The sequence below is a fragment of the Rhodnius prolixus genome, unplaced genomic scaffold (genome assembly GCF_049639745.1).
Source record: "Rhodnius prolixus isolate KJV_2025 unplaced genomic scaffold, Rpr scaffold_4, whole genome shotgun sequence".
NCBI classification, from domain to species: Eukaryota; Metazoa; Arthropoda; class Insecta; order Hemiptera; family Reduviidae; genus Rhodnius; species Rhodnius prolixus.
Genome location: NW_027411614.1, coordinates 4,172,861 through 4,192,283, shown reverse-complemented (window position 1 = coordinate 4,192,283; position 19,423 = coordinate 4,172,861). Strand labels below are relative to the sequence as shown.

General features: G+C 34.5%; 1 protein-coding gene across 7 annotated transcripts in view; it reads left to right on the top strand.

Annotated features, from left to right (window-relative positions):
• spir (spire type actin nucleation factor) overlaps positions 1-19,423 on the top strand; it is a 252,872-nt gene that overhangs the window by 138,930 nt on the left and 94,519 nt on the right. The window lies entirely within an intron of this gene.

Below are 19,423 nucleotides of genomic sequence, written 5' to 3'. Positions count from 1 at the left end.
TTTGTTATTTGAAATAAGTTTCATAAGGACTCCCCATGTTTTAAGAAATATTAAGTACTACTTTGCCTATAAAAAGTTAACTGTAAAACTGAACACACATAGTGTGCGAATAGATAATCAGGCGGCAACGTGACTGGTCTGCAAAATGTGCCAAAGAAATCTAATCTATTGGAAAACAAACGATTAGGTAGGACGATTTCAGTATAAAGAGAGTGCTTAGTTCTACGTAATACTGTCTTATTTCCAAGTTTTAGAACAGTAATACTGTTTTTTCTTATATAGTATGTTTAAAATAACAACTTGTTGAATAAAAACTGCCGGCGGACACAAAAAAAAAAAAAATAATCAGGCCTAGCATTATATCGTTGAGTAAAAAAAAATTAGAGGAGGTCAAAAAAATAAAAATAATGCTTATATTAAAGTTGCAATTCCTCAAAGCATTATAGATAATATTTTTCGAATACGTGGTTCTGTAAATATTGTACAATGTAAGTTATAAACACAATAAAACCATCTCGTTATGCATTGTGTTAAACATATCTTTTTAAAAACTTCTAACATAAAAAAATAAAATAAAATTGATTCTAACCAATGCTGCTTAAGGCTATTGTGAGCTTTTCTTTTACAACAATCTTACTTTTATTGATCAATTATATTTTCTGGACTTAATATAAAAAAATCAGTAACAATAAGAAAGGTCATAAAATAAAATCCTATCAAATCTGCACGATATATTGTACAAAACAGAAATCATTATCTGTGGTTACATAACAATATTGTTACCTGTAGTAGTGCTTATCTATAATAATTCAATCTATTTTGTATTAAAATTTTGAATGACTATAAACCAAAAACTTGGGTTTTTTTCTTTTTAATTTCTCATGCTAATAGAGTAAGAGAAGCCCACTGTTATCCCTCAGATTTTCGATATTGATTTTTTTACTAGAAATATCTGTTTTTTGAGGGAAATGGTTTTTACAAAGTGGTCTCCCTCTCTCTATCTTGTCGTTGGAATGAATGGTGCTCGCTCAAGATGGGAAAATGTTGCTTCTAGTGTGCCGCAGGGCTCTGTTTTGGGTCCGTTATTGTTCTCTATCTATGTTAGTGATATTTCTAGAGTTATCTCAAACTGTTTGCATCTCATTTACGCTGATGATTTAATTCTCTATTTTCATATTCCTCTTGATCAATTGGAGAATGGAATCAGTTGTGTAAATGATGACGTCGCTTCTGTTTTTAATTGGGCAAAAGATAAAAGTTTATCTTTTAATGCCGGTAAAATGAAGGCGATGGTGGTTGGTAGCTCTAGATTTGTTAATGGCATCGATTTTAACAATATTTCTAGGATAAAAATTGGTAACATTGATCTACCTTATGTGGATTCTGCTAAGTTTTTGGGAGTTACCTTCAATAGCACCTTAACTTGGCATAATCATGTGGGTGATGTCAATAGAATGAACAAAGCTCTGTATCAACTGAAGTACCATAAAGAAATCTTGCCTGTGTCACTAAGAAAGCAGTTGGTTCAAACACTCATCCTCCCGCATGTAGATTATTGCTGTCTTGTTTATTTGGACCTGACTTCGGAACTGAATACAAGGATACAAAGAGCTCTAAACTCGGGTGTTCGTTTCATTTTTGATGTCAGGAGAGATGAACATATTACTCCTTATTACCATCGTCTGAACTGGCTAAATGTTGAATACAGAAGGCAATATTTTTTAGGTGCCTTTATTTATTTTCTGTTTAGAAATAGAGCGCCAGATTATCTGTATTCACTATTTAGTAGCAAAGAACAGTTGCACTTGAGGACCACTCGCCAAGTGGATACAAAGTTGTACACGCCCACACCTAGAACTGCAACCTATCAAAATTCTTTTTATTTAAAAGCTTGCAAGTTATGGAACTCTCTTCCGATTGGTTTGCGTGCAAAGTCTGTCAATACGTTTAAACCTCATTTATACGAACATCTTATCAAAAGTTATCTAAATCAGTGATTTATTATTAAAGTTATTATTATCATTACTATTATTACTTCTTTGTTCTAATTATTATCTTTATTTGGTCATTTTTTCCTCTACTTATTATCACTATTACTATTATTATTGATATTATCAATCAATCAACTGAAAATAACGCGACTAAAAGTAGAAAAAGTGATAATAAAGGTTTAAAACAAGTTTTCCATCCGGTCAATGAATTTAGTTGTTATTCAAGTCTCTTTCCTTCAGTTTGTTGGCTATAACAGATGGTAAAAAACAAAATTTGTTTACTGCTTTATTTTTTGAGCAATGCCTTAAGTAATCTCACGCCTTGATTTTTCTCTCTAAATAATAAATTTATACGTGAAATATACGAACAAACGAACACTATATACCACCCTACTTGCTCCAATATGGACGTACGGAATACAGCTCTACGGAAGCGCCAAAAAATCGAACATCAACCAACTTCAAACTTTCAGTCTAAAATTCTAAGAACAATAGTTAATGCTCCCTTCTACATCTCCAATCATACAATACGTACACTCTGATCTCAATATTCCTCTCGTTTCTGAAATAGCCCCAATCTCGATACACAAAACTCCACTCAAATCTACACAGTCACTACAACCCTGTGATCCACAACACTTCCTTCAAATCCATAGCGCAGACTAAAGCGGCGGTGGCCACGCGATCTTTTTTTTTTTTTTTTTGTGGCATCAACAGCTGAGGTCATTAGCGCCCGGAGCTTTTTCCAGTGCACTGCCGGCCTCCGTTACAGTGTCCTCTCGTTACAGACAGCACTGTCCATCACCGGACAGTGAGCTGTAAGAAGCTCCTAGGAAGAGAAAATCTAAGGGTCAGCTGCTGGATTCGAACCCGGTACCTCCGCGTGGGAGTACAGTATGCTAACCTCATAGCTAATCCCTTCCCTCACGCGATCTTCTCAACATATAACGCCGATCTCCTAGGATGGTTGCTGTGTAAGCTTGCCAATCTGGCGAACTAACGGCTTCCATCACTGGATGGTCGTCGTTCACTCCATTCACGCCTCTTAGCGCACATGCATGTGCGCGTATGTGTATGGATATATTTACGCGTGCATGTGTATTTGTGCTATCCTTATCACTCACCTCTTTTGCTTATTGTACTGCATACAGTTGCAAAATAAATAAATAAATAAATAAAAATAAAAAAAATATGTGAAATATAACGTTTTTAGATTAGATTCTAATGTTATGTATGAACTTTGTTGTTGGTAAGACTTCCTTTTTTTCCCCTAATGCCCTTAAAGTCTCCCTCATAAGAAACCAATGGTATAAGTGTAATGGGGAGGAAGTGGTCGGCTGGAAATAGTAGGGATATTCAGAGAAAGGAGAAGTTGGCGCCAACGTCTGGAACTTCTCCACCCGTCACTATTTAGAAATGTCACAAATGGTCTTGTGTCTCCTCCAGTAATGGCTTAACGAACAGGATGAACATATTTGAGGCAGCTTTATAATAATAAAAATGGGAATAAAGTGAGAGAAAAAAAATAATAATAAAACTATTAAATTTTTACAACTTCTTAGGCAAACTTTCACTCCAGTTAGAAGTTCTGCACCCTGAGTATGCAAAACATATAGAGGCAATATAACTAGTGACATTTTATGACGTGGTTTATCGGACGCTTTCAATTTCTCTTGCTCTCTCAGCATCATCTTGTATTTCATCTACAGTCCCACACCTTTCATTCACTCACTTCTTTCTGTACCTTTCTAGAATTTTGACAATTTCTCCTTTAACTATAAAATATAATTCATTTTTTTCGCCTGCAGTTTCATTAAAAACTACATCTGCAAGAAAGGATTATCACTAAGAAAGATCCCTATCACTAATAATAAAAAATGGATTAAGCAGTCTAAATCGATCAGTCTTACGATTAGTAGGAGGTACTTACTATTAACCCTCTCCTTAAAAGCTTGGCTGGTGCACATTCAGGGTTTTTAGCTCCTCTCTCAGTTTTTCTGTAACTTACTGAAATTTCTGCTGCAAGTATAAAGTCCATCAAGTGCAGGGTTTTTAAGAAACGCAGCCAGACTCTTAATTTCTCCTAAGACCTATAAAAGCATAACTTCTGTTTCTAAACCCGCAACAATGACACAAATAGGGTAGGGAAGCCTTATTTCCCTGTAGTATATGTCAGCTCATGGTTTGATATTGACCGATTGCAACGAACAGTTAGTGTTCAATTTCTAGTCTTGAGCTAAAGAGAACTTCTTAACTAAAATATATTTACGTTTTTCTTTTAGATTGCCAATCCTGAACTATTGGGCAGATTAATTGTGGTACTAAGTTAATTGGAGGTTACTACTGAGCAATCACAGCACTTTCTGCAAACTCAGAATTTAAATCCCCACTATAGGATGAACTAGTTGTCTTTCAATTATGTAAGTTTTTTTTAACAGCGGAATGTATGTATTGGAGTATATTTTTTTTTGAAAAATCTTACAAGATTGTGATGTTTCCGCTCCACTACTCATAGGGAAGGATGAAGAGAAAGTTTAAAAAAAAAACAAAATCTACCACGTGGCATTTGAAAATTTTGAAATATCTCCTATATTAGTTTAAACAAGTTTACTGAACGACTTGGAGCCTTCTGTTCACTTTCGCCAGTTCTCTCTGTCTCACTCACTCTCTCTTAATGGTAGCATTCTTTCCTTATGATGGTGACATTTTCCTAGTAGTTCATTTTGTGGCGAGCAAAGCTCCTCGTCGGCCATGTCTACACGATGTGGTACACCTGTTGAGGTTTCTTTAATGTTACTCTGTTCAGATGGAAATATTGCCTACTTAACAAAATTTCGAATAGTCTTTTCCCCCAAAAAAAGTCATTATTTTCGTTACTATATCCCAGATGTTTTCAGTTTTTATGAATACTTCAAAAAATTGTCACTCTTTTTTTTTATAGATTTTTCATTTCACCTAGCCGTCTTCTTCTGTTTTCTTATTCATTGACACACGTTTCTGTGGTCCTGGATTCGAGTCCACGGTTCACCAAAAGCTGTAGCTAATAAATAGGCTTTTTGTAACATCCACTATTAAAGTCAAGTAGGTAGATCAGGGTTCGGCAACCTGCGGCTCTTTTATCCAAATTGTGTGGCTCTTCAGACTTTCCAAAATATATTGTATATTTTAATTTTACTAGAACAAATGAGAAGTAAAGATATTTTTTCAAAAATAATTTTAAATGTGATAGGTTTGAAATTGAATAGAATTATGTTAAAACAAAGTACATAATTATATAAGACTGCCGACTTTTCATTCAAACACTGGTTTAGTTATTATTTATTTGTTTATTTACATTATAAATATATAAAACATTTAAATGTTATTGAATATCATAAAATAATAATTTGGGAATACAAATGATCTTCAGAGGATTTTACACTATCATCCTTGTGGCTCTTGGTAAGATTTATTAAAATTATTTAAGGAAAAATGGCTCTCTACTTAAAATAGGTTGCCGACCCCTGCCCTAGATGTAGTTCCGTTCTTTACGATTCCAGTCTTTCATCCACTTTTTTTTTTAGCTAAATATTTTTTGATGATATCCTCAGGTTTCAATATACGAAATGCTGTAGGTGAGTGATTGCCACGCCTGCAAATTGTGTGAGTGACCTTTTCTTTCTAACACAGTCATCCGATTTAATTTAAATTTAAAATTCCAACAATACTCTGGAAGTCAAAAAAAAAAAGGAAAAGAAAATGAAAAACCTTAACTTCCGAAAAAACTTTTTATTATCCGAAGTAATTATATCAAATTCCAGTTTCTACGGCTCAAAATGAGCGTTCAATGAAACTTCTAATCATTCATTTCTGTTAGACACTTCAGTGTGTTTAATTTATAAAATCTAACACGATTGTAATGTCATTCTGTTTTGGGAAAGCAAAGGAAAAGCAATGATCAATATTTTTCAGTAGTTTTTAATAATCTTAGTATTCTGTATCAAAGTTGTTCATAGGCTAAAAAATGTTAATAATGTCCTTGATTTTATTAGCAACCAGCCAATAGTATTATTCTTGATAACAATTCAATAGTATATATTGTAAAGAAAAAGTAGTAAATTCGAGCTGGATAGTGCGCCAGTTTCGTGAAATCGTGAGTTCCGATCTAGGTAGGCGTCGTGATGTAATAATTCTCTTAACTAGCGCGTAAAGGTTGTAGATGTTTGTTGTTGTTGTTTTTTTTATAAATTATGTTTAAAAAATGTAACATGCTTTATAATAATTGTAGGCCTGATAAATTTTAAGCCTTTAACATTCAGATTTGGCCCATAGAGTTTCAGGAAACCTCAACCGATAAAGGCTTTTACGCGGACCAGTTGATCCGGTTTCTAGTTGGAGGAACCTCACATTTTGTATGGTTGGTTCTTGATTTTTCCCTTCTTGCTGAATCATCTTTATCGCTATTTGTTTGTTGGTTTTTTAGGTCTCAAAGTAATAAAAGTCTTCCTCTACAACAAACGATTGCAATGCAAACACCGCCACAAAGTAATGTAGAAAACTATCTTACTAGTGTCACTCTGTGAAGATGGTTTCTGTGCCTACCCTGACCTAAAACAACCCAGTATTAAAAAAAGATAAGGGCAAGATTGAATTATCAGGTTAACGCAGCCTATAAACTCTGACTTTTGACAAATAAGCCTGACAAATTATTGACTGCGAGCGATGGTCTAAGGTTCACTCTGCCTAGGAGCCTCCAGCTCTCTGGCCGGTGATGGGGACCAGTATTGTCTGCAGATGATAGTGTTCTGCAGTAGCTCCCTATACAGTGACTTTTAAAGACGGTAAATAAAAAAAAAAAAATTCCAATATCTTTTGGTAAAAATAATGATTCGTTTTTAAGTGTGACAATAAAAATCCAGAACGTATAGTGTAGGAATTTTAATTTTGAATAACAGATGTGGAGAATTTCATTCCTTCTTTAAATATAAACTTCCTCTTCCTTTATTTAAACCAAAGTCAACCTCAATATAATATAAATAAATTTCAGTTTTGGTGTTGTAAAATAGAAGTGTGGGTAGTCGCACCAGAAGTGAAAGTGTCATGCGCTGTTTTTTGTTGTTTATTAAATAAATTTTATTTATAATCCACTGATATATAAATAGGTGTTATCAACTATAGTTTACCGTGAATGTTGATGTGTAAGTAGAAAATGTAATGTAGATGTGGATGGTTGTATTTGCGGTAAGTTAACAGAGGCTAACAACTACGTGATGTAAACAGTGTAGATCGTGCTGGGTCAAAGGGTGTTTATACTGAACAACAAGAGAGTAGCTAGCGGCCCAGAAATTCAATATGTGTACTTGTTAACTGGACATGGACTTGGTCTGCCAGCCAGGCGGTGTTCTTGTTTGTTGTCGTCCAGCACCTGTGTGTGTAAGTATATTTGCGTGTTAAGTATGTGGAGTATTAGAACATTTTATTTCCGCTGGTTCTTATATCTGTGTCAGTCTCGCTGTGTTTTCCTTGATATGGTTTAATATTTCTTTTTAAATATAAATATCCATAGTTTGTTTTCTTAAAGTCAACTTTAGCTTTCTCCAATGCCTCGACAAGAGGAGATGGGTAGCAGAATGTTGCTATTTCCACGTTAATTCCCTATCGAGAACCTCCCAAAGACGGGCATTATCAACAATGCTGAGTGAAGCTTCTTGTATTCTCCAAACATTGGGCAATTACATTTCTCGAATGATTTCAACTTCGATATTTCATTAAATGTTTATCGCCATTAATGGTGTAGTATTAAAACGATTTAAACTTGAGAGGTTGTTACAGGAAAATGGGATTATAGTAAATTTTGGTTGGGTAAAGGGACACTGTGGTTTGAAGAACAATGAAAGTATGGACTCAATTGCAAAAGATGCAACAGTTAACGGTGAGAGAATAGACTACATTTCCTTGCCAATAGAAGATTTAAAAAGAATTTTAGGGAAGTTGGTAGTGCAAAAATGGCAAGAGAAGTATAGTAGCGGTATTAAAGGCAATTTTTATAAATCTATGCACCCATTTCTTAAAAAAACAGTGTGGTTTAAGGGTTTAAGTGTGGATAAAAAGGTGGTCACGATGGTAAGTCGTCTAAGAGCCAATCATGCAGTCTGTAAGGCCTACATGAATAGATTGGGGCTGTGTCCTTCCCCTCTATGTGAACAATGTCAACAGAATGAAGATTTTAGGCACATTACCATGACATGTTATAAGTATTCACGTGATAGAAACATCTTTTTCAATAAAATATTAAAATATTTAGAGTGTCCTTTCAATTACGAAAGTATTATATTTTCAGATAATTTAGTAGTTCTACAAGAACTAATAACTTTTTTAGGTGTTTATAAATATAAGAATGATTAATTTATTGTTGATGTCCGTTTATATCTAGTCACAGTCTCCTTGTAGGTTTAAGTCTAATGGGTTGGAGGAATATCGAGTACTCCACCCTTATAAAGTATTCTTATGTGTGCGTATGTATGTGTGTGTGAGTGTTATAAAGCATATACGGTTTTGTATGAGTGTATTATATAATTTGCATGTACATATATTATTTATTACCGGTATGACTGTATTTATTTGAATGAAAGTATTTATTGCAGTGGCTGTATAGTAATAGTGTAGATTTAGAATTAGAATCCTTAGTGTGCATAATTGGTACGATTGAGTGCGAGGGGGGACCAATACCGGCCAGGGGTGGCAACTTTTGGTCGTGTAGGAATAATAAGTGGCTATGGCTTAACAGCTAATGCCAAAAAAAAAAAAAAAAAACTTGAGAGGTTGTTGGGTGTCTTCAGTAGTATTTTTGTGCACTTTTTCCGCCAACATTGTGGCTAAAAGTTGAGACACATTACTTTATTAAAACTTAATTAGATATTGCTCATCTGTAGACTTGAAAAAAAAGGCCAAGAAAACGTTGAAAATTACGCTTAATAAATGGATTAATTGGAAGAATGATTTTATTGATCTATTTTTGCTATGTTTTGTTGTTTTCAACTTTTTCGCCCGCAACCCAAAGTAAAGTATATTTACTTAGACTAAATACAACAATGTAATCCGGAAAAAAATCTGAAAAGACAGTCAAAAAACCAAGAGTGTCCTGTCTAATCCGGAATGTCAGTTCACTCTTCTTGGAAGATCACATAGTCTACTGAAGGTAGTAGATTAAAAATTAAAATTTTCTCTGCTTTTTGAAGCTACTATTGCTATTGAAATTAACCTTAGACAACTGCCGGAATCAAAATGATAGCCGAGTGAGTGGACCAAAGCCGGAAATCATTTTTTTATAGTATACTATAAATAAAAGTGAAACTTATATATATTAGATATTTAATACTTCATTCAAGCTGAACATTACATAATATTTATTATTGACAGCCTATTAATTATTATTGCAAACGAGAGTGTCTCAGGTTACTCGTAAAAGATTTATTTTTATAACCTTAAGGTTTTTTTGTTTTGTTAAGGTTTGCAGCTGTGACTTCATCTTATTGCCTCACGCACTATAACACGTATTGTTTTATATAATAAATTATTTTTAGCATTTAGGGGAGTACTAATTATCAAGAGTCCAATTAATTTGATGCAAATTACAAAAAAAAAAAAGCTCTCTACTTTGTTATAATATAGTAAAGATTGATTGCAAATTTTCTTTTATTTATTTCGGCTTAATTAATTAATCATTGTTAGCGATCATAACTTTCTCACGTGTATTGTTCTTGTTGTGTTTAATATATCTATAGTTTTTTTTGGCAGCTTTTGGCTTACTAACTGTATACTGGTATTGTAAATGCACAATTTGTTTTATACTCCGTCATATTTCATTTTCTCTTACTTAATATACTGTGGAAGTATCTGAGTCCTGGTTCCTCAAATTAGAACAGCCAATTAGGCTTAGTACCATTATCTTGAAAAATCTAAGAGCTTCTTGGGTCCAGTTTACTATCTACTACCGTTTGTTATTCCTTCCAGATCCTCTCCGGCCGCAACATGCCAAATGATACTTACTCATCTAGCAATTTTGCTCGCCCGGATGACCTGGATTTTTTTTTTTCATTCTTCCTATCATTTCCTAGGGTCTGCAAAAACTCGTAAGATGGTCTAGCCCACTCCTTTGAAGAAAATTGATTTCTAGTAGTTTTATTAGGAAAATTCTTAACTTTTTAAAGGTCCAGGGTTTCCCACCAGTGGTTTTCGAATATTGTCTTCTCTGTCCTCGCAAGTGTTAGAGGCCTCAAAACGCAAACTAGTGATTGCACTGCAATCTGAAAGGGTACAATAAGACTTTTCTCCTTGAGTTGCATTCATCTACCGGGGAAAATACCTATTTTTATTTTATTTATTTATTTATACTGCTATCAGAAGACCAAATTGAGTGACTAGGAGTGAAGTTTTAAGAACTAGGAGAACTGTAGTGAGGAAAATCCACTCGAGGATTGAAGTTTGTGTAGGCGTTGTTTTGTGTTTAAATATCTTACTTAAAAATACAACTAGATTTCAAACATAAATAAATACTTTATCGCTGAAACACCTCGGATGGACAAAATATACCTTATAAACATACAAAATCCATTAAAAACGATGCAAGGCCAGTTAGATGGAACAAATCTACTGGAGAAAATACCAGTTTGTTTTTGTTTTTTTTTTTACTTTTGCATTTTTGCTGTGTTGTGAATTATTTAAGTATGAATGGGTTGGTAAGATAGCGTGCAAATGTTACATTTCTTTTGTTTGATTATTTTGTTTTCATTGTTGTCACTTTCACGATGTTTATCAGCTGTAAAAATTATACAAAATTTGTAAACCTGCTCTGATTGTATTTAGATTCAGTTAAAAGTCACAATTCTGCTTATAGTTTTGTTCAGATGTTTTATAAATATCCTTTCCAACTGTGAGTTGCTCGTGCTCCCACGAATGTCTCATCTAGTCGAGCCGTTGATGAGGAATGCTTCTCTCTTTCACTTTTTATTTTACAGTTTAAAAAAGAGACAGTGGTCCCTGAGGCTGTAAAGAAAAACTTTTACTTTTCTCTTGTATTAAGAATGTAAATACATTGGAGCACCTTCTTCCAGCCCTCTAGACGGACCAATAAGACAGGTTTTCTTCTCTTCGTAACAATTTTATTTGAATCTTTTACCTCTTGTTCTCTATGTAGTCTGCTGGAGGATGTGCTTTCTTGAAATAGCCACCAACAACACAATACTCTCATCCAATATTACACCAGCACGAAAACTTTTCAGGCGATCACGAAACAAAGAGACATTGTTGCAGGAAGAAGTAGGAGAGTGGAAGGAAGAAAAGGACTTACAAAGTCACGTACTTTCGCCTCGAATATTGGATGAGACTGTGCTGAGAAATATTTCAGGCTATTTTAAACTGAGAATAAAATGTGTAACTGCTGAAAAAAAGAAGTTTTTTCAAACCATATAAGAGATCAGCGTTTAAATTTGCCACAATAGTTAAGAGAGGTTGTTTCACAACTCGAATACGAAATAAAAATTTCATTTAAACCAATGTTCCACAAGCTTTATCTACCTCCTGCTCTCTAAATTCTATATTTCATTCCGTCTGGCACTCTCCAAAGTGTTCAGTTTGTTACAGAAAATGTTTAGCACAAGTTTAGGAAAACATTTTTCACATACCATTGCCCGTTTTTCGTTGTGGAATTTAATTCTGTTATTTCTAAAGCAGAGGTTTTGAAATCTTATTTCCGAATTCTCTTCATCAGAAGTCCACACACGAGACCATTCATCCAATAGAACCCCAGCTGATAAAACCCTACTCGCAGGTACTCTTGGAAGAGAAGTGATTGCTCCAGGAATGGCTCTTCGTTGTGCCATCAAACCTTTTATGTCGCAAGATATTCTGAAGAACATTCTCTAAAATTGAAAGAAGGCTGGTGTTCTAATTCAAAGCCATTTTCTGTCCCTAAGGAAAGGTAGGGTCTTCGCTGCGAGTGATAACTACTCCTTTTTGTCCAAAATCCCTGCTCTTCAAAGCCATTTTCTTTCATCAACTCGAAAGGAGGTATGTCCTCCATCAAGGTCCGGAAATCAACTTGAAAAGATTCAAGAAATGAGAATTGATCTAAGTTCTACAATTTACACATCTTGGCTATGTAAATTTTATTTATTTTCTTTTAATCTATTATTTTAAAATCACTCAGCACAGATTTTGCTACGAGGGTCGTTTGAAAAGTCCGTGCAAAGTCAGAAAGATAGCACTACTGGCGCGTATCGAGGTTATGTTTAGTTAGTAGCATCTCTTGGAAGAACACACACCAAGTTTCAGCCAGATCGGTCTATTTCTTTGTGTTTGGCATTCGTTTGAATCGAGGAAGTCGAGTGATTTTCAAAAAATGGACGAAAAAGAATTTCGTGTGTTGATTAAACACCACTTTATGAAAGGCAAAACACCTCAGGAGACTAAAGAGAAGCTTGATAAACATTATGGTGACTCTGCACCTTCGATTAGAACAGTTTATAAGTGGTTTCAAAATTTTCGGAGTGGCCATATGGGCACAAGTGACGCTGAACGTTCTGGACGCCCTGTTGAGGTTACTACTCCAGAAATCATTGATAAAATCCATGATATGGTGATGGATGACAGAAGAGTGAAGGTGCGTGAGATTGCTAGTGCTGTGAGCATCTCGAATGAACGGGTACATACGTAATATTTTGCATCAACATTTGGACATGACAAAGCTATCCGCAAGATGGGTGCCGCGATTGCTCACGCTTGACCAAAAACGAAATCGTGTGAAGTGTTGCAAGGACGGTTTGCAGCTGTTCCAGAAGAATCCGCAGGACTTTAAGCGTCGTTTCGTCACTGTGGATGAAACATGGATACATCACTACACTCCTGAGGCCAAAGAACAATCTAAACAATGGGTTACCAAGGGGGAATCTGCGCCAAAAAAGGCGAAGACCGTTCCTTCGGCCGGAAAGATTATGGCGACTGTCTTTTGGGATTCGCAAGGAATAATCCTCATCGACTAACTGGAAAAGGGTAAATCTGTTACAGGTGCATATTATTCATCGTTATTGGACCGTTTGAAAACCGAGCTGCAAGAAAAACGCCCACGATTGGCCCACAAAAAAGTCCTTTTCCATCACGATAACGCACCAGCTCCTCACACCTCAGCAGTTGTGGTCGCAAAATTAATGGAAATAGGGTTCCAACTCGTTTCACATCCCCCCTATTCTCCAGACTTGGCTCCCTCGGACTACTATTTGTTCCCCAATATGAAGAAATGGCTGGCGGGAAAAAGATTTTATTCAAACGAGGAGGTGATTGCAGAAACGAATGGCTATTTTTCAGACTTGGACAAATCCTATTATTCGGAAGGGATCAACAAACTAGAGCAGCGTTGGACGAAGTGTATAAGCCTAAAAGGAGACTATGTTGAAAAATAAAAAAGGTTTACCCCAAAAAATTAAGTAGTTTTTATTTTTGCTTTAAGTCCTTTTGAGGACTTTACAAACGACCCTCGTAAACTGTTTTCTCTTTTCAGTTGTAGCTTCTCTAGTATTTTTACCCTTGTCCTATAGAATTTGTGTTCCAAGAAGCCTAATTACAAATTAATTGAAAGAATCATCCTCCACACAAACGCCTTTGAAAAAAGATTAAAACCATATTATGCTTGACACTGACAGTAGCCTTTTATTAGAATAATTGATAATAATTAAGATAACGTAGCAACTTCCAAATGGACATTTCTTCTGCATTATAAGGATGCTATAAATATGATTTTTTTTGTTTCCTTTGTGCAGTTACCCGTAAAGGAAGATTTCCTGTGCAAGAAAATAAAAATATGACCCAAGATATTATATAAAGACCAGTGAACTTTAGATAACATTTTTCATCGGACATTTGATCCTTATAAAACAAGAAAATATAATAATAGTATGCTTTTATTTTGGCAAATTCACTTTAAACTCACGGAAGCATTAATAAACAAATAGAATTCGATAAATTGTAAAATGTGTAGCAATAAATCTATTTGATTGCAACCGATGGGGAACAAGGAGAAATTTATTGTCTTTTTTATGTTAGTCTTTTATTTATAGTATTTTTTTATATTTTATTAACAAGTGAACTTAGGTAATTTAACAAAGATCATCTAAGAGAGAACAATGGTCATTTTATTGTGAGTTTTTTTTTATCGTATTTTTTAAGAGGAAGTGACCAAAATCTGGAATAATTTTCCAAGTTGATTTTTAACACCGGAAATCACATAAACGAAAAATTGTTAAATGACAAACCTTATTTTCCTTTTTAATTTTCACCATTATTTTTTTGGGTATCCGATATGAGATTATGATCAAAAGTCTGTCAGCCGTAAATGCGATTTCACTTATTCTTTATGTTTTTTCATTATTCCATCAAAAACTATCTCTTCAAAAATACTTCTAAAGAAGGCTGTTGACACTTAGGTATTTCTGCCATTTTATTTATTTTGAATAGGGGACCTGACTGAACTGACTTAGTAGATCTGCTGTATCCCTTATCTTGCTAGGTGAGACTATTCACCCTTTAGCACTCCAGGTGATGAAAACACTCAACCTGGTTGTCTAGAGAAGTTCTGGGAACAGCGGAGAGCAGTCGGCAGTTGGAGATGACCATGCCCTCCAACTGCCAACGTATCGCTTCTCTAATGCCTTCCTCTATATGCTCTAAAATTAGTAAACTGGAAATCAGTAATAACATCTTCACGATGTGACTCCACAACTTTCAAAATACTCCTCAGACGTTCTGAGTAATAATTCCACAAGTTAAGGGAAACAACCTCCTAAGTTCTAGAAAGTTCCGGCAGTCTTTTGGTACCAACAAACCCTTACTCCTCCGCTCACTCCTGTTATTTCAATGGCGTCATCCCTAATTGTGAGAAGATTCTAGGAAGGTGTCCATATCACTAATATCTGGTCCATCCAGACTTTCTAGGAAGTCACACACGACCTCTCACTTTAGCTTGGAATCATTTTTCGTTAAAATTTATTTTAGGGGACTTATCAACCTAGTAATTGTAGGCCTTAATTAAAGCCGTCCTTTTTTTTAAAAAAAATATTTCAATTAAAAGTTGCGTTAGAATGGGTCCTGAGGAATATAGTATGTAATTAGTTTTTACTTCAATTTAAAATAACGTTGCATAAAGTTTTGTTGGAATATGTGACGAGAGGTCGCGGCGACCAACAAAAATCTAGAGTTAAGATAGTGCGATAACTTAGTTACAACACGTTGGGGGCGGTGGCAGGTGACGTCACCTTCAAGCCAATAAACTTGTGGTCGGAGCTTAGCTATTAGTAGTGTCGTAACCAACTAGAGACTTTCAACTAGAAAACTAAGAGATTGGATTGTGGAAGGAGAGCCGAATTCACTGCGATCTAAAAAAAAAAAAAAAGTGTCTTATGGCTCCGTTAAGTGTCGGTCTGAGAATTAGAGGATAAGTGTGCCGATGAGCTGGAGTTTGCCAATAGGTGCGCCAAACGCAAAGACTAATTTCGCAAGTTCTTGGTGTATTATTTGGTGATGATGGAGATGGTCAGCTCGTATTGATTAGTTTAGGCACCTTTCGCTGGGGCATTAAGATGTCTGGCCAATAATTCACCTTCGGGTGATTAATTTGTACTGTAAAAAGTTACTTTTTCCCGTTCGAACAGAAACAATTTTAATTAAACGAAGAGTAAATTCAAACTGTTACATTTAGTGTAAATAATTTCACTTTATTTATCGTTTCAATTAATTTAAAAAATTTATTTTTTGCAAAGCGGAAATAAACAAATAATAAATGTTAAGTATATATGAAATTAGTGAAAAGGAAGTCAGAGTGAGGTAAAAAAGAAGAAGAGGATATACGTGTAACAAATCCAAATGTAAACTTAACACCAGTATGCCGTCTAATTACAAGTTAACTCCGAACATGTAACCATCTTATAATTTAGTAAATAAAGATCTACACCACTACTCCTCATGTTTTCCGCTTTAAGAAGCAAATTTACATTCCTTTAGTTAGAAACATCATCAAGGCGCTGCCTGAAAAAAGAAATAAAAAAAAATTGCATATTTGATTATTTTGTCCCGTTTCATGTGATTACTTTTTTGACAAGTTTTACACGCCTTTTTTGTTTGCTTATTTTCCATTTTTTTTTTTAATTGTACTTTGCTCTTTATAACATAAATTCTCTGTTATTTGCTCGAATGTTACTTTCTCAGTTCTTGCAGAAAAAATGTCCAAACCTAAAGCTCTTAAAAAGTTGTTCATTTTTCTAGAAAACCTCATGTCATTGTTGAATGAGTAATCTTATGCATTCTAAAGTAGTAATTATCCTGTTATTTTGATTTGTTTGTTTGTTTGATTTATTTGGCCTTCTTGTGCGCTTACTAATAGTGTCATCTTTCATATTATAATCTGCAACTTTTCACCCTTAAATATCTTTAATCCGTTCTCTTGTCATCGCATTCCTCATACAGGCTAATTCTGGAATATTCTGTAGAACAAAATGCAATTCTCCCAAAACGATCTTTAGGAAATTGCCAGATTAAGAAATTTTTTTTAAAGTTTGGTGAGAATATGAAGAACGAAAGTTTACTCTAGCTTTTAAAATTTAAAGTCAAAATATCTTGGAACAATTTGCTTAGCAAAAACAAGCTGCAGATTTCTCACTACCCTTTTATTCGGATTCTGTACACTGGACACTGCACTCTCTCTTTTTTTTTTTCATTTAAAAAAATAGCGGCAGCGTAACAAATAGTTGTGACGCTCGATGGACAAAGTTAAAACAGTGTTTTATTACAGCGATTATTTTACATTTTAGTTAGATATGTGTACGTTTAGCAGACCTTAGTTCCGGAGACCCTCTCGGATGGTCAGGGTCATCACTTTTAGTAAGCTGAAGATAGGGTTACCCAATTACTTTTTTCTTTTTCTTTTTTGTTTCAACTGTGCATGGTTCTCACCATATTATTAACGACTAACGACTGTGAGAATTTCATATAACTACTTCTTTTGTTACCGTTCTTTTTATTAGCTAAGTTAATAACCTAATAGTTCAGTGGAATGCCAGACATACGAATGACAGAAAAAAAGAATAAAATCATTGAAAGTGATTTGTTTGTGGTGTGGACTTATTTAATAGTAAGATACCACTTTTACTCACTCATGGCAGAAATAACTACATTCTTCTCGAAAAATGTTGTAAAGTCTCAATTTAAAAAGTAAGATATTTCCCTTAGAATACTCCTTACGGATGGCTGCCATAGATCTATCGGGAACGAAGCCAAGCAAAGAAGTTCTAGGAAGAGAAGGAAATAGGTAGTCTGGTATTATCTCCCTGGTGACTCCTCTCCGCAAAGCTTTCTTCAGATATTTCAGTATTGGTCTCTATTAAACAGGTTGGGCTTTTTTTTTTAGGAGAGTATATAATTGGGAACCTCCCGAGGGATTAGAAAACCTGTAGATTTAATAACTTCCTGGTACCAGGCACCTCCCCAATACCCCGGGGAGAACATATACCTCCTCAACATCTGGTGACCAGTTAGCCACTTATGAAACCCTTAAGACTAGGATGACAACACCTTTTGAAGTCTTTAAACTTTTCTCTCGCAATTTAAGATATTTTCTCTTACACCGCACCCTTCTATAGACTTGGAGATAGGCTACTTACTCGCCAGTTCCTCGACATAGTAGTTTGTCTTTGTCATGTATCCTTTGACACGGATCGCATGATGCCGAGGATTAGGCTAGGGAAAGCTGGGAAACTCTTGATCATCTTCCCACCCGTCTCTTTATCGACGTATACTTTATGAACTACCAATGTCAGACCAGGTAGATAAAATATATCTTTTTGGCCGCAATTTATCAGGTTTTTAACTAGGAATCTTTCCATTTTTAAGTTATTCCAGAACCCTAATACTGTGTAGGTTTTTATTAATGTTTTAAAATTCAGTATACTTTTCTAAGTTCACAGATAAAATTAACTTCTTTTACTTGTTTCAAGACCACCAGGCGTTTAATAAATATTAAAATAACGTTCTGTTAGGGTCGATGGAGGTTTACTTGATAAATTTAATTAATATGTTCTTTTGAATTAAATAAATTTATAACTTGTTATAAAAAATTGAATTATTTAAATTTTTATCATTCAAATCTTAAAATTAAATAGTTTCACACGAGCTGTGTACCGTTCAGGTGCCGTTTATGAAGGCGTTTACCGACTGTCTACATCAATAAATCCTATTTATTATTTTTTTAATCCAAGGCCAGACTGGAAATTGAATCCAATATCACCATAATCTCTGCATAATAGTGTACACCTTTTATATCCCATTCTCTGATATCTCTGTGTTATGAAATATTTAAAGTAATATAGATTTTGCACCATTGGTATTAAATATTTAGTGCAGCGTTAATAAAAAACATACAGCGTTTCATTCTTGATAATACCTTTAAAAAAATTATTCAACAAGGTCACAAAAAAAAATCAATGGAACCCACCATATCTTATAAAATCTTTTTGTTTTTAAAAATTAATCTCTTAATCAATAGTATATAATTTTTCTGTTCTTAATTTTGCAATGGTTGATAAACAAATTTTACTTTGTTACGCTGGACATAGATCTTAAGGATCACTCCTGTTTGATTGAAAGTCTTTCTGTTTGTTGTCAAATCTGATGGAATTAAGCCAACAACAGCTGATATTGGACAATGAAAAGGTCCGATCCTATTACATGACTGCACTAGCCCACACGTGCCACAAATCACCGAAAAATATAATAAATGAATTGGATACGAATGTCAGCCCCTACCCACTTTACTTATTCCTCCAGGTCTTTCTTCTTGATTACTTTCTTGCTGTTGTGTATACCTTCACTACTGAGGGACCGGGCAAAAAGGGCATTTGTCCAATCTTAGGATGAATGTGTTGGGGTAAATCGACTGATTTCTTGTGGGCCGAAGATGTGCTGATACTAATAGTACTTATTTCTTACCTTTAATTTCTGAAGAAGCATTTAAACGATTACATATGTTTTTAAAAGTCATAATTAGGAGAAAATTCCACCAATTGAAAGCACCTACCACCTTGCTCAATTCTTGTTACACTTTTCTTTAGATTTTCTTGAAAAGCGGGTCTAACATCTCGTTTTTTTTTTTACTTGAAATAAGAAATAAGTTTCCACGAAACCGTTTTGAGGCAGTATTGTGCCTGGATTTGGGTAGCTTTCCTCTTAAGCAATATTATTTATGTTAGCTTTATCGTAATAAACTGTAAAATATTAGAAGTAAGACTTGAAATTTGACACTTAAAGAAAATGAGAGATTTTAGTGAGAAAAAGTGGTGAGAAAAAAAGGTGTTTTTATGTTTATTTATGTACTCACCAATTTAAGTAAAGGTCCATTTGTCATTCATTTTCAC